We start from the raw sequence: 14,717 nt of genomic DNA on the forward strand, positions 1-14,717 counted from the left end.
GAAAACTTGCTTTTGAGATCAAACATGGAACTTTTGAAACCCTCTTCATGCCTTCAAAAAGTGGAGGGACGGTCTCACACTTGACGATGAAATCCATCCTCATCTAAAGGCAATCAAAAACATTCGTGACAGCGAGATTCGAATAAGGAGCCTTGGTTGGAGAGTGGATAAGTTAGTCATTCGGCCAACCAGGCAGGCTGGTTTGATTCAAAGAAATTTTCAGCAATCTTAAAGTAAGTATTATCTACTACTAAAGATGTATGTTACATTGATTAATACTTATTCTATCATCTATTATTGATCATGGAGGACAACAGTTATAGAGCATGCATAGTTTAAATACGAGATTCTAATCCGAATATGAACGTGATGAATTTTTTTCTAGAATGAGTTGAGTTAAATGGTCGGTGACGGATGTCTCATCGTCTTATCCATCTTTACTACTGTATTCAGAAGTAAATTAAGGGACAAAAAAGGCTCTGAAAATGTCAAAATCTTTGAAATCCACTTAAAAAAACTTAGATCGACGATAATGCCTAAATGAACATGAATTTCAATTGAGATTGGAAGGACAACAGCAGTGAATTGTTCACCGATAAAAATATAAACGATAGCATTTAAAGGATTGGAAGTTGAGTGATTTACGTGAAAGAATGCGAAACATTCTTAAAGGGAAAAAATTCGTTGAAACAGCAAAATAGACGCGAGCTTTCTTATTGACTGTTGAGTATCCATAAGTCGAAGGCACGACCTTCGACTTATGGATAAGTCGAAGGCATATCTTTAATTTTGCCATATACACCAGCATGTGGAAAAAAAGTAAAGATATGTTGAAGATAATAGAATAAGTCTATATTGTATATATTGTAACATAAACTTTCCTGCAACCACTTTAGTCTGTGGGAAAACAAATCACTTAATTTAAAATTTCTTAGAATTTATGGGTATGCTGAAATCAGCTACTGTTCTGCGCTGTTATATTTTAAATATAAATCTAAAAAATAAAAAAGGAGGTAGAGTGTTCGAAGGTTTCCAACTCCCCCCCCCCCTCCCCACACGCACACCTTCGAAAATTGAAGGTCAAATTTAAAATCACAAATCATTTTTACAAATCATGGTAAAAATGAATCAATTGCTGTGCAACCAGTATTTAAACAACTAGTTCTGGTAAAAAAAACCTCTTCAGACTCTTTTCATACATGTTTAGTGCAATAAGCACTAAAAGTCACCCAAGTTAAGAGGTTTCAACACATTAATAAAATCAGTGTTTTTTATTAATGCGATTTAATGCGTATTAATAGGAGTGGATTAATATTTGAATCCTGCTCTGAAATTTTTTAAGATTAGAATTCTTAACCACTGAGGATACTGAGCAGGATAACGATGGGAAGAATTTGTTTGTGTCACAGAAGTGGGGATTCTGTCAACAAGCTATAGGATATCATAATAGGAAACGGAGAGAATGTCGATGCTATTCTGGTTCAAGAAAATAACAGCTTTAATCTGATCAATGAAATAAAATGGTAAGGTATCAATAAGGTAAATGAAATTACTTCAAAACTGGAGGTTCATTTCCAGAGAAAAAGCATTTTGTTTTATGTGTGTGTGTGTGTTTAATGTGTGCATTAAGATTCGACGAACGTTAAAGTCATCGTGTAGAATTTCTAATGAACTCAGAAAGCAAATAAACGAAATTATATATTATTCCTGTTCATTGTGCATGTTCAATTTTTTTCCAAAATAAAATCTATATTTCCAAGAAAAAAAGATAAATCTCTTTCATCTTCAGCTGTAGCCCAAATTGGTACTGCTACTACGAGCCTAAAAGTCATGTTCAGTTATTCTTTCAACTCACTCCTAGAAAATACAAATATATTCTCAAAAGTATTTAAAGATTTTTATTGTTGTATGAAATGAAGTTTAATATGAAAATTAATAATATGTGGTCCCCTTAATTACAGTGATTTGTGACACAGTTCTGAACATTTCTAATATTTATTAGAAATCAGAATTAGATGCCTTTCATCTGTGAGCCCAGTCGACATTGAAAGAATGCAAATATTTTCTTGGTCTTCCTAACAAGTTTATACGGTTAGAGCGGTTCCAGACCTTCACGTTCCTCAAATTACAGTCTTTCACAAATCTGATATCAAGGAACAAGCACTATGGGGTTCCGGAATATGATGGTAGGAATTTTTCTAAATATAAGTGCAATATATGGTACAGTACTGAGGATTTTCCTTCACTATTACCAAATCGCACAATTGGAGAAAATGTACTAGAACTGATGATGTTTTCTGTGCTTTCTTCATTAGGTAGAAGCCGCGTAAATGAATTAGTGAATTCTTCCTCATCCCCTTTCTTCGGAATCTCATTCTAGGCTTTTAACCGACATGACTTGCTAATGTATTCTGGATTAATCAGTTAGCTTGTTTAGTCTAGGATCCCTTCCCTGCACTCTTATGATGAGGTCATCGGTAGAATGACTGCTATATAGGAAATATAACTACGAGACGGCTACCAGTGTCTGTGTCCTTAATCAGTCACTTCAAGTGGTATCAGTTCACCCTAATTAGTCGCTACTTGTAATTCGTGATTCTTTCTTTATCAGCGTCTCTTTCTATTATCAATAATTCTGCAAGGGACAAGAGTACTTTCAAATAAAATTACTTTTTGAAAATCGTTAGTTTTTCCGTGAGTTAATCTCTGGTATCTTCATTGCAAAGAGCCTCTGCAGCTTATCGGTATAGACTAGCTGTTTGGTTGGAAAGACCTAGGTTCAAATCCCGTTAGGACGCGAAGAATCTTTATCAGAGCCTTTCAAGGATTGAGTTATCTGGTCTCATACGGTGTTGAAGGGTATTTTTCATCCAGAAACGAAGGTTTTTCGTCCCGCAATCAGGCAAACCGTCAGTAAAACACATACGTTTACAGACAAAAGAAATGCTTATAGACATAAGGATAATCCACCATATCATTGAGCTAGGATTACGAAATCCAAGGATGCTTCGAAGGTCATAAGCACTATAGTACCTGTGAGCGCCACTGATGATGATGATAATCTTCATTGCAAGCACTTCGCTTTCAGTCTGTAATGGAACAATAAATTAATTATATTTTAATATGAAAAAAGTATTTCCGTGTTTAATCAAACTGTTTAGGTGGCAGATGATTCCCTTCCTTCCAATAAACAGACTACCCCCTGTTTATTGGAAGCTGAGTGACTTAAAATGCCACTATGGTCGATAGCGGAATACGTCTTAGGCAGAGCAAGATTCTCGAGTTCTCATGCTCATCAGCATGATAAGTTTACAGCTTTACGTGGATCATGGGATTCAAATAAAAATAACAACAACTTTAAAACCGAAATCGAAGTGAATTCAAGAAAACAACAACATAAGAAGGAATTTATTAAGGTGCAGGAAAATGCGCAAAATGTCACCGAACTGAATTAAAACTAAAACGGTGACTCAACTTTGATCTTTCATTTCATTTCATTTCATTTCATTTGACATTTCAGACAGAGGATAAATTTCAGTTTCCATTATTACACTACAGATTTAGAAATAGATATTTTCGTTGTGCATCAAGAGCTCTAGTGTAGTACTTATGAAACACGCAATTCGAGTAACGCTTTTCTTTTATTAGTCTTTGGCTTAAACCTGGACAGTATTTAGTTTCACGAAGATATAGCCTGAAAGTCATCCACACTTCATCTACACCACAGAATGCGAAGCTTTTAATTAAAATTTAGTCTCTTATTAGTAATTGGAGAATACACGATGCAGTTATTTCGATAATACCTTGACGAGTGTTGTCAAAAATAGAGCGCAGAGCAATCTGATACCGACTATCATCTCGTACCTCACTGTTTCTAAATAGTCAAGTAGTGATCACTTATTTTCATTATAACGTCTGGTCTATATATATATATATACAGGGTGTTCGGGATAAATTTGACAGTTTCGTAAGGAAAAAGAAAATCTTCTTTGTATCTATTAAATTTAATGAATTGACAAAAAAACATTACAGGCAGAGTTAATTACAATACTATCAACAAGATTTACTCAAAATAACCACCATTAGCATCGATCACAGCTTCAATTCTGCTTCGGAACCTCGAACAAGCTGATGCTACAGTCTCCCTGGGAAGGGCCGCAAAAACTGTTTTAATTTTATCCATTAACTGGGCTTTTGTATTACTGGAAGTGCGATTGGTGTCTTTTTCAACTGCGCCCCATACAAAATAATCCATGGGGTTAAGGTCTGGGGAGTTTGGAGACCAAACATTTGGACTGGTGAAGTCGTAGAAATTTTCAGACAACCATTTTTGACTTTTCCCAGAGGTGTGGCAAGGGGCCGAATCCTGCTGCCATACATACGGCCTACCATTGGCTACCCTTGTTATCCAGGGCTTGACTACAGTTAGCAACTCCACGAACAAAGCCCGAATTCCAATGCCAGGGTTCTTCAACACCTGTTCCTGCAGATTTGCGAGGAATTCTGCTGTACGAACGCAATCAGATCGTCTGCTAGGGATCTTTCTTCTTGCTACATCCTCGTAGTCACCATTGCAAGTCTCTAGTTCATGCCTGATTGTTTTTACTGTATTCAGGGAGCATTGGGCAGCAGTCGTAATATCCTTATTTTGATGGCGGGCACGAATCATCATGATACAAGTTATTCTCTTCCATGATTCAGGTGGGTTCCAGCTATCCATCCTTTCTGACATCTTGTATATGAATGAAGAAGGGTCCAAACTTTTAAATGAAGAGAAGTGTGTGTTAATACATGTAACTTACGGAAAAATATAATTAATTATAAATATGTCAAATTTATCCCGAACACCCTGTATATGTATATATGTATATAAACTTGATACTGGATATTAATTAGCCGCAAAAGTTTTCTTTCCAAAATAGATTCTCTTTTGCTCACTTTGTTTTCAATGGTTAATAATATTCATCAGCACGGCACGAAAATTAATGAAGTAAATAACAGCAGTGTTAGGCACACGATTCCTCTCTCTCTGGATTCATATTATTGTTGTCAGGCTGATCACATGATAAGTGATCGCTGATAAGAAATTATAGGTACAAAGTATGGAGTGAGAGCTTAAGAGGATAGTAAAAATGGGAAAAAACAGGAGGAGGAACTTTTACTTTTTTTTTGAAAAATATTTTAATCTATTGCTTGGATGTGCTGCTCTGAGAACATGGCTTGACTAACCAGTAAATTTATAACTAAAAGTTCTTTTCCCTCAAAGTACTTTCCATTCTTGAACATGCATATGCATCCCGAGATTGCATTCATCTCATTATGGGACGTCTCTTTGACAATACTTCAATATACTTTTCACCTAACATATATCAGCAAATCTGCCTTTAATTCAACGGGAAATCCATCATTTTCAAGTTCATGTGTTATCCTGTTATCCTGTTATTGCATTTTCTTAATAGGCCTTCGGGTTGTTACACATCATTCATTAAAGAATGCCGAACTTATACAATTGGATCGCATCCATACCATCATATTAAAATGTTATACACTTCGAATGTCTCAAACAAACCCTTAGCTACACTTCTATCCCCCTCCACCACCACCCGAGACTCGTCCACGACTGCTCATGAGCGAACTGCACAGTTTTAGAGTAGTTGGAGAATTTGTAAAAAAAGCTGGGAAACTTCCAGGTATTATTTATACTTACAATTTCTTTAATTCAAGATAAGAGATGAATCAAATGTATTTCTTTCTATTTTTATATTCCTCACATTGTTTTCACTTGCAAGCAAACAGAATGAATCATATTTGTGTACTCTCCCACACCACCATAAATTATAAATCTCAATAAATGTATTAATAAATTAATAAATTTATTAAGATTTTGATCTCTAGAAATTGGTTTCTAGTTTAACTCTTAGCCTATCCACGGTACTAATGTGCAGTATATGTATACGATAGGCTTACAAACTCCTATAGATGGAATTCATTTAAAAATTATACTTTGCGTTCACCTGTATTTTATAAAGTTTATTCAGTGTCTATAATTTATTTGCTCTTTTGAACTGTAATATTTTCTTCCACGTGTACATCCTTCCTTGTTGTTTAAATTATGATAGAATTTCTTCTTCTTCTTTACTGATAATAACGTTATTATTTAAGATTGAATTTTACTCCTGAACGGGTTTGAAATTATACGGTTATAATGCTATGTTACGTCCGCGTGGTTAGCCTAGTGGCTATGCGCTTCGCAACCATATGGAAAGGAGTGTGAGGTGAGAAGCTTAAGGATCTTTCTCAGACATAGCAAAGTTAGCCGGTTTTGGGCGTGGACAGCAGGGTTTTTCCTCCCGCAAGCAGGCAAACCGGCCCCGTGAACACACGCCGAGGAATAGGGTTAGTCACCCTATCCTCTGGATGGGTACTACTTAGAAGGGCTTCAGATAGCTCTGTAACAGGCCAATAGGCCTAACACGTAGAAGGGAGGAGAAGAAGAATGCTATGTTATAAAATTTATCAATATGCATATGAAAATTGAGAGTCTAATGTTCTACAACTTTTTCGCCATTTAGGATCATAAAAACTATAACAGGAAAATGTAGCTGTAATGTAGCATAATGCGTAGTCTGCAATGCTGGTTCACCTCTATCGTGGCTTCAGCTAGTCCAAAATGTTATTCTTTCAGCTGGTATAACATTCACATTATTGTAAGTTTAGTGATTACTTGTCCTGTAACACACTGAAATACTACTTCCAAAATAATTTTCAAAGTTATAAAGTTTACACAAAATTATCCTCTAGTGAACCAAGAACAGCTCACTTCATATTTCCTCTGCTCTTTCAACAGAAAGAATACTTAATAGCTTGGATACGAACTATTAAGAATCCTTATAGCTTAGATACAAAAAAAAAACGTATAGTCTTGATGGCATCCAAAAATTACGCTCAAAATCTATGTTACAGTTACTCGTTTGCCATCTACTCAACAGTATGGATGCACACTTATGTTCATTGCCCATTCCACAAAAGATAATAATAGTCAGTCATCTGACGTCTCAATGCTGTTACCTTAATCCTTTTCAATTTCCAAAATAATGGAGAAGGTCATCGATAACTATTTTTCAACAACTAGAGACCCATCACTTAACACCTGCCAGTGTGAATTATGCAACTCCCCCTAAACAACAGATGTCCTCTTCTAATCAACTTTATGTGCTTTTAGACGCAAGCGGAAAGATTTTAAGAAACTCATGTGGTTGCCCTGAAAATTTATAGGACATTTGGTCGCGACTAGCAGAAATGCTTATTCTTCACCCTACCATCTACCCTTTGCAAATGGGTTGACAGTTTCCTTTCTGATCGTTCACTATGTCACGGTAACATAGTGAACGATGGTTTACTTTACCCCTACGGGAGCACCCAGATTTTGTGCTTTTACCCATTCCTTCCTCCCATACGTAAATTACCTTTTCTCACCAACCACAAATCATATCCATACTGTTGCTGATGGATATCATCGTTCCTCATCTTGATTTGATAAATCTTTCAGTGCTCAAACGTTTCAGTTATAACCAACGGTTTCAAAAATCAAACTCCTTGCCATACTTCAGCGGGAGGAGAACAATTTTGTAAACTTCAATGCTACCAAAACACAATCATGTTTGATCTCTTGGAAGAAAGACCTCACTTCATTATGACTTTGATAACACTAAGATCTCCAAAACAAAGATGAGTTTTTTCTTCATTGGATTGATTTACTCTTCTAACCTTTATTTACACAAGCATGTCTCATGCACAGTTCTTTTCAGCCTTTGCTGCTTAAGAGAATACTTTTCATCTGCACAACTCGTTGACACTGTATAAATCCCAAATCCTTCAAACCTTGGAATTCTACTCACAATTATTAGAGGGAGGGGTGCACCTAAAACTTAAATGTTTTTACTGTCTAATAGAGGGCAATACAATTAATTGACACTCCTTTCTCAAAAATTTCTTTCAATTATTTATTAGAGACGTTCTATATTTTCTTTACGTCTCATCCACGCCTTCATAGATAATGTTCTGATGAACTGGTCACCATCATTCCTCCACTTTTGTCTGAGCTTGTAAAATCACGTGAAGTGGATGGTCAACATTCATTCATTCACTCACAATATCTTTACTGATTTTATCTAACCTAACTTACCTGCCAACTATCTTTTTTCTCTTTCATGCCATAAACTTCTATTCTTTGCAACAGTCTCATCGGGGTTTGTTTCAATTCACCCTAACTTCCTGCTTCTTATCTCTTTCTTAGCAGGAATAAATGGGGGGGAGGTAATTTTCCACAAGAGATGCAAGGAATTTTATCTTTTCAGGCGATCCAGATCTGTGCAGATGGGAGGATAGCAGATTTTGCGGAGCAGATTTAGCCAATTTCGTTTTATGAAAACTCGAAATTTTCTGCTCAAAAGATAAACTAGCTTCAAGAACGCATGCTAGTGAGAGATGTAATATATATATAAATGCCACATGTCTTTTCTATCTTGGCAATAATTCTAAGCATCTCAACTCATCTGCCTCAGGTAGGACTGCAAAACTTAATCTTTGAGGTATGATGATGATGTCGTTTAGTCGATTGAGGAGCTTAAGTTTATTTTGATTCAAGCAAATAATCAACTAGTTGGACTGAGGAAAGCAAACAATGAGAACATGGTGGGAGTTCATTTATTTCGTAAATTAAAAAAAACTTTCCGTACGTAACAAGATCGCATTCTCTTGTCCTGTGTATCTATGGGAAGAAAACAAAGTGTACCTCCATAAATGAACACCCAGAGCTTTCGAAGTTGTTCTCAACTGCGTGTTTTAGAATTTATCTTTAGGATTTATTGACTTACCATCCTAAAACCCTGGGGAAATTGTACTCTTTCCTGGGGTTATAGGTTAGTAATCCTGGTACAAGGGAAATAGTGATCTTTGTCCGTCGTAAAATGAAGGGAAAAATACCCCAACTGAAAAATATATAAAAAAGTCATTTACCTTTATATATATATATATATATATATATATATATATATATATATATATATATATATATAAAAGACAAACGAAAGTTAGTACTGTGAAAATAAATAATGCAAATGCTATGCTTCAATCTTGGCTGTGGTATTTCGTAGTGACATGAAAGAATGAATGCAATAAAACAGACACTATACTTCAAGTAATGAATAGCAACAGTAAAAGAATACTCACACCAGTTTATGCACTCACGGACTGCATTCTGGTTTTATTTTTCCATCGACGTAACCTTTTCAAGAGAAAAACCGCTCACATCTTGAGATAACTACAAACTTTGTTGTTGTTGTTCTTCTTCATCTTCCTGTTTCGCCATTACAAAAACTGTATGGATAAACAAACGCGGATACTTTCAACTTTTAATTAAACAGAATGTTGAAAATACATTGTAATATTATGGAATATTGAAAAAAAACAAAACAATACATCTCCTTTGGCCAGAAAGACCTGCGTTTGAATATTCGCTGTTTTTTTTCTGTCTAGGATACAAAAATAACTTTTATAAAAGCTATTCAGCTTATATTATATATCGCAAAAATGTACAAAACAGCCATAGAACACATTGAAGTAAAATATACTCACTTCACGGAACTGGAGTTTCTTTAGTTTAATTTCAACCAACAAACTATACAGAAAACGAAAAGAAATCTTACATGCAGTGCCCGTATATCACTTTAAAATCATACAAATAATATCTCGGACAGACTTTGGCTTGTCCTTGCAGAAGCTAGGACAACTTCTGCAAGGACAAGCTTCCCGAAGTTTCCTTCGCTCTTTCCCGTCATTGATATCCACACACTCTACTGTCCCAGTGTTTTATTTGTGGTCCGTAATCCAGTTTCCCTCACCCCCTCACCCCTTTATTCTGCATCAAGTGTTCGAAATTAAACTAAAGAAACTCCAGTTCCGTGAACTTCTAGGTCCTCTCTCCCTTAAACTACTTCTTACAGACATCTTGAATTCAGTCCATCTGTAAAGGGTCAATTAAATCTCCACTGATGTTATAGTTTTGCTATCAGTGCATGTTCCCGGTTTGTCTTTTTTAAGAGGTTGAAAGCTCGAATTATTAGGAAGAAAAACTCTGGCACTCTCATATACAGTACGATACCTATTAACCCAAGTTCGGCTGAAAAGTATATTTTCTTATTCCAAGGAAATGTTCACATCATCTAGGGGTAATCGAATTCGAGTCTTTGGTAATAAAAGATCGCATCTGTAGTCAAGCATTCTAACTGCACTATGAAGGCGGGAATGAGTGATTTTTTGTGGTTATTCAACACAGAAACTGTTGTTATCCAACGCTAGTAAGAGACTGTTAGCGAATCTGCCAAATGATTTACAGATACATAAACATAGCTTTCTGTACACAATATAGTCTTAATCTCATAGTGAAAATATGCTACTTTATTCTCTCTTTAAGTTCTCTAGGTTTAACAAAGTTTTGACAAAAATAGTGTACAGTATCAATACCTGATCTCACAAAGAACGATCTTTAATTGACATCATTGAAATAGCCACAGAAATATGAAAGTTAATAAAAATGTGCGACGAAAGTAAAAAAATAAAATAACAATAACTAAAAGAGGCTTATCCAGTTTTGCTTCTGTTATAGCCCACAAGCACATACAGTGCATGCTACAGCTGAGGAAGAAATTTTTGCTCTTGATCCTGTAAAAAAAAATGTCCTGCTTACTACTGCACATGGTAAACAACGTCTAAAATGCCTAAAGGAAAAATGTAGGTTTCTATTTGATTTTAAGATTCTTTTGAATATTTCTTTCGTTTTTTTTTATTAACAAATAGACGTTCCACTTACTTTTTCGTAAAACCACAATATACCAGAACCGAAACCACTGTTAACATTGTTTATCATACCAATGTTAAATCTCTTCATTATGTGCGCTTCTTGTATCTTTTTTTTTAATACCCTAACCTTGTCCAAGAGTGAAAAAATACCCACTCACCCATAAGCAGCAATAAACATGTAAAAAAAAAAAACAGTATTTACAGAAATATATTTTTAAACATTTACATTTACTAGTTTCGAAAGAGAGCAAGCTGGCACATAAACTCGCGCACATGCAGTGCCCGTACATCAACGTATACTTATCTCTTCATCTGGTCGACAGTTGAAACGCACAAGAGCAGAACAAAGAATCGGCTTGCAAACAGAAGCTTCATTACGATGCTCAAGAGCGGCTAGAGTAATTAGGGGTGAACAATAAGCTCGCTTCGCGCCATTTATTAGTGCAACAAGGTGGCGGGAACGCTTGCGGGCAAAGGAGCTTCAACCGCATTCTGCCATACATGTGAAAAGTATTACCTCTGACGTTAAACGCAAGGGCAATAGAGCGCATAATATAATCAAGCTACTTCCGACCTAGTGGAAACGTATGCGTAGCCAAGAATCGACCATTTAGTCCGGGAAGTTGCAGTAAGAGTAATGGGGAACTGTTTTGAAAGGGATTTTCTGATTGCAGGGTCACATCTCGACAGGGCTGTTCTTGTTTGATAACGGACTTAACACTTGAAGCTAGTCTACAAACATTTCTGTATGAAGATTTGTATTCATGTTTTGGAGACTGTTTGGTATTACGTATTCCAGTCTGTCAAGTTTATTAACATAGTGTAAAGGTGGCTTATTGATTTTTGATTTGACCAAGCGTATACACACACACACAGTACAGGCTTTCTCCATTCCCCACTAGTATCAAAAATATGATTCACGTTAGCAACCCTATTGTCAATCAGTAATAATAGCAGTTAAGCCCCTTTTTTTGGAGTTGTGTACTTCATAAGTTCCTAACGTGTTTGCTTTTATGTAAATTAATGTTAATTTCGGTAGTTCTGCCTTGTTTACGTCACGAATAGGAAACTTTGACTAGTGCAAGAAGTTTATGCAAATTAAGAGAACTACAGTATTCTTACACTAATCAAAATTAAGAATAAACTGAACAGGAATTCGAATCTCTTACCCTCAAACACAGATATCAGCTGAATGAAATAAGGTATCAATCTGAATCCATTCTTGCTTTGCGCTCTTGTTTCAAACAAATGCAAATAAGACATCTGTATAAGTGCACTTAGGCCGATGAAAAATCATTTGGCAATCAGTGGAACAGTAAACGTTTTAATATTGAAAAGGTTAGCGAAAAAAGTTCTTTGCTCATTGCAATTGGGCTCTCTTTCTTCTATAATTTCAAAACCAAAGACCCAACTGGTGTCATGACAACCGTCATTCATTTCATTTGCGATGAGCATTGTTGACATGAAGATGCCAAGTACTCATGCGCGGAACATACTCACTGTGTAGTTGCATTCATTTTTACTGACCGGTTTGCCTATTTTGAAAAAATACAAAAATCTAGAATCCGGAAGCATTTCGACCTCTGTATTAGGACAAACAACTAATCTTCAGATTTAAAAAAAAAAAAAAAAAAGTAAAGCGGTTCTTCTCGTCCTAGACGCGATGCGAACCTATGCCTGTCTTACCAAAAGATATCAAAATCGACTGAGAAACAAAGGTTCGCCCTACTCTGTTTGGATGGAATTTAAGAAAATTTAGGATTTAGGACAGCCACAGGAAGATGATTCCATATGATGCAATTTTGATTTGAATCTATCATCCATGCGTCCATCCTTAGATTCAGTGAACATTATCAGATGCCACATGATCACTCACTCCGCTTCTCGGTGATGTGTCATTTCAGTCCTCGCCAGGTGATCATGTAGGCTTTTCTGGAGGCTTCAACTCTCTGAAGATCAGTCACTCCAAACCAGGGGCGGCTCGTGCAGAGGCACTGCGGAACTGCAGCACTCCCAATTTTTCTCGATATATAAATATATTTATTAATTTATTTATATTTGCTTATAATATTTAATTTTATCATCAACAATCCTATACAATTCTCTTATTTTGTATAAAAAATAATAAAAATCTATCTTGTAGCTTAGGAGGGCGAAGGACGCTAGCAGCACTGTGTTTACCACAGTGTCATATTGCTAGTATTTGCTACGCGCGCAAGTATATGCACGTCATAGTGAGATGCGACTATTATCGTAATGCGGCACTGTCCGTCGCGCAGTTCCACTGTTGTTTATATGCAGTTTGCGCCAGTAGTAGAGTGTTCGTAGTGCTTGTGTTTACTCCGTCTCTTTAAATATTTGGACTTACAATTAAAGACATAACATTTGTTATAGTTTTTATTTTAGAACATTATTGATAATGGATTTTACTTTTAAGTAATTTTAAATAATACTAAACTGTATAATTTTATCGATAACAAACAATATTTTTTCATGTTTAATTTTTTTTAAAATTTTTACCATAATTTTGATATTTCATCCAAACACCCGTATGTATATTTCGAAAGTTGCAGCACCCCCACGCTTTCAAGCCACGAGCCGCCACTGCAACAAAAACACCATCCATCCTTCTCATTGAAGATCTACCATTTTCTCTTTTTCCAGGAACTTTACCTTCACTGTTTTGAGAAGCCCTCTTTATGTTCTTTCAATGTGTCCAAAAGTATAGTCTGTTAATATCTTTAAGGAGTCTTAAAGTTCTAACAATCCTTTCTAGCACCGATCCATTTATCAGCCTTTCAGTATATGAGATCCTCAACAGTCTCCTGCTGTAACATCCCATCTGAAAAGCAGCTATCCTCTTTTTTTATCAGGTTTCTTCAAGTTCCAAATGCCTCATCCGTAAGTTGCTGTTTTAAAAACAGCTGCATTCAGAATCCACAGCTTTATTCCCGTGGAGATGGTCATTCGCCCATCCAGATTTTAGATAAATCAAGAACTGTCCAAAATCTCCTAAACAGTAATTCTTCACATTAATAATGAATCCCAAATACTCCACTTTACTGACTTCCTCCATTATTTTCCCAATAAAGTGCATTTGTTTCTCAGGAGCTGATTTGAAACGGTCACTTTTTATTATTTTATTAGCAAAATCATTTCATGGTTTTTATTAAAATTTATCGAATTATTTCAGTTTTGATTTCAGTAGGATAATTTTTGAAGGAAATTTAAGCAAAGTAAATGCAAGCAAAAAAAAGTCAAAAAATACAAAACTATAAATTGCAAAATTACAAAATTTTGGGTTATAAATGGGTGTAAATTTAGTGGTATTAGATTCTCAAAAAGAGGATATGTTCACGCGGTTAGCCTAGTGGCTGTGCGCTTCGCAACCATATGACCGGGGAGTGTCCCAAGTTCGACTCCCGTCGAAGACGGGAGGAATTTGAGGATCTTCCTCAGCCATAGTCAAGTTAGCCAGTCTTGGGCGCGGGAAGTAGAGTTTTTTACGCCAGTTTATCTGGCGTTTTTCATCCCGCAAACAGGCCCCGTGAACATACGCTACTACAGTCAAAAATATATTCCCTCCAGTGACAGACTAGGCGACAGGTCGGTTGGGAGTGGTACTAACAAGAAGTCGCATCTAAGTAACACGCGGACGCTTGCATAAGAAGCGGGAATAACGCGTAGTGAAAGAAGAAGATTCTCAAAATGTGTTCTTTGATGATTCATGATTTGCCGTCTTGTATTATTTGTCGTTTTTTTTCTCGTTTCATGCTTTTGTAAAAGAAAAAAAAATTCGATGTGATTTGCAGTAGGAAAAAAGCGGTTTCCTTTCCTCCCTTAAATAGCTTCAATAA

General features: G+C 35.9%; 1 long non-coding RNA gene across 1 annotated transcript in view; it reads right to left on the reverse strand.

Annotated features, from left to right (window-relative positions):
* Positions 1-14,717, reverse strand: part of LOC150108643 (uncharacterized) — a 400,594-nt gene that overhangs the window by 18,863 nt on the left and 367,014 nt on the right. Inside the window, exon 3 of the long non-coding RNA XR_016550669.1 lies at positions 9,232-9,378. This is a non-coding gene — a long non-coding RNA (uncharacterized LOC150108643). The remainder of the gene's footprint in view (positions 1-9,231; positions 9,379-14,717) is intronic.

Source organism: Typopeltis vanoorti, chromosome 3 (assembly GCF_054136105.1).
Source record: "Typopeltis vanoorti isolate ZY-2024b chromosome 3, IOZ_Tvanoo_1.0, whole genome shotgun sequence".
Taxonomy (NCBI): domain Eukaryota; kingdom Metazoa; phylum Arthropoda; class Arachnida; order Uropygi; family Thelyphonidae; genus Typopeltis; species Typopeltis vanoorti.